The sequence below is a fragment of the Artibeus jamaicensis genome, unplaced genomic scaffold, assembly GCF_021234435.1.
Source record: "Artibeus jamaicensis isolate MK-2021 breed Jamaican fruit bat unplaced genomic scaffold, CSHL_Jam_final contig_477, whole genome shotgun sequence".
Lineage (NCBI taxonomy): Eukaryota > Metazoa > Chordata > Mammalia > Chiroptera > Phyllostomidae > Artibeus > Artibeus jamaicensis.
The window spans coordinates 9,283,949-9,285,865 of NW_026521854.1; the positions used below are offsets into that span (position 1 = coordinate 9,283,949).

The 1,917-nt window shown below is 40.5% G+C and overlaps 1 pseudogene; it reads right to left on the minus strand.

The window, feature by feature from the left end:
- Positions 1 to 671: 671 nt before the first annotated feature.
- LOC119045335 (olfactory receptor 7A10-like) lies at positions 672 to 1,575 on the minus strand (annotated as a pseudogene).
- Positions 1,576 to 1,917: the final 342 nt, after the last annotated feature.

Sequence of the window (1,917 nt, forward strand, 5' to 3'; positions counted from 1 at the left end):
ACATCCTTATATTTTCATAGTTTCATGATGGTTGTTGCGTTTATAATAAGGACCACAAGAGGCTGTCCAGGCACAACATTAAATGCAGTCTAAGCAACTAGCAGAAGGGCCCAAGACCAGTGCTCAGGCCTTCCTATCCTATAGCATCACTGTCAACAGGCTGAGACTTACAGGGAACAATGATCAAGTTTACCTCAATAAAAGCCGCTAAGGTACTGATGTACACAGAGTGAGGGACACATGGTAAAAACTAAGGTTTCAGATTTTCCTGGAATGAAAGTATATAAAATGCTGTGAGTAACCAAGTGAAAAAATTTTCCATATGACAATATATTTATGACTATCTGTTTATGAAATAAGAAGAAATTACTACAGCAATGAATGTCATTTGAGAAGAAATAACTCTTAAGAAATCAATGCTGTCATGAAATAAACTGGAATTTACAAATATTTCTGAACAATGTTGGGAGAATCTATGTGAAGCTAAGAAAATGAGAAAGAGAAACACTGTCTAGAAAATAGATGTAGCAGAGCTTAATAAAATAGTGACTTAACTTGCACAGAGCAATTGGACTCACAGAAATGGAAATTCTAGGACAGAATAAAAGGAGCAAGTTCCAAAACCACAATGTGGTAAAATTCCACAACTAGAAGGTTTTGAGTTTGGGGGCCTAGAAATCAAGGTCACTTTTTTGACCTCGGGTTGAGTGTCTGTTGTTTACCCACCATCCAAAGAATCTTTTCAGACCCCCCTTTATGTCTCTGTTCCTGAGACTGTAGATGAAGGGGCTCACCATGAGTATGGCTATGGTGTACAATATTGAGGTTGTTGCACTTGACTGAAGACTGGCAGAGCTGAGATACACTCCTAGGATTGTACCATAAAATAAGGAGACAACAGAGAGGTGAGACACACAGGTGGAAAATGCTTTATACTTCCCTTGAGTTGATGGGATTGCCCATATGCAGGACACAATTTTAGAGTAAGAGTAAAGGATCCCAGACAGGGGACCACCAGCCAGCATCCCAGTGGTCAAATACATCACCATGTCATTAAGAGTGTCAGAACAGGCAAGTTGGGTCATCTGATTGAGTTCACAGAAAAAGTGGGGGATTTGCAAGTCTGCATGGAGGACAATCTCAACACCATCAAGCATTGTAGCAAGGATACTAATGATACTAATGATAAAGAGTACTAATGATAGGGTACCATTTATCACTTAGGGTACTAATGATAAAGAACACCAGAACCAGAAGTCCACAGAGTTCAGAGTTCATGATGACCGTGTAGTGTAGGGGGTGACCCATGGCCACAAACCAAACATAGCACATCACCGTCAGGAGGAATGTATCTAACATACCAAAGAGTGAGGAAAAATACATCTGGGTGATGCGGCCTGCATAAGTGATGGCTTTGCTCTGTGTCTGCATGTTCACCAGCATCTTCTGGATGGTGGTGGAGGTGAAACAGATGTCTACCCAGGACAGAAAGAAGTACATGGGGATGTGGAGGTGGGAGTCTGAGCTGATGGCCAGGATGATGAGCAGGTTTCCCAACACAGTGATCAAGTACATGGAGAGGAAAAGCCCAAATAGGAGGGGCTGTAGATCTGGTTCCTCTGATAGTCCCAGAAGAAGAAATTCTGATAGTCTTGTAAAGTTCCCTGAATCCATGAGGCAGAGCTGACTTTCAAGAAGGAGAAAAAAACGGGAGTAATTTTCATATATACCTGCATTACTCACACAGCTTTATTGCTACTGTTTATATTTTGCAGTGAAGAAGTTAATTCCAATGAATCTGTTCCCATCTAGGAGTTTTCTGTTATCTAAGGGGAGGAATATTTATCCTGATGTGCTTTTTCCATATGGAATCAGGTATACTTCTGTTTTAGTGAGAAATATATCATGTAATTTGAA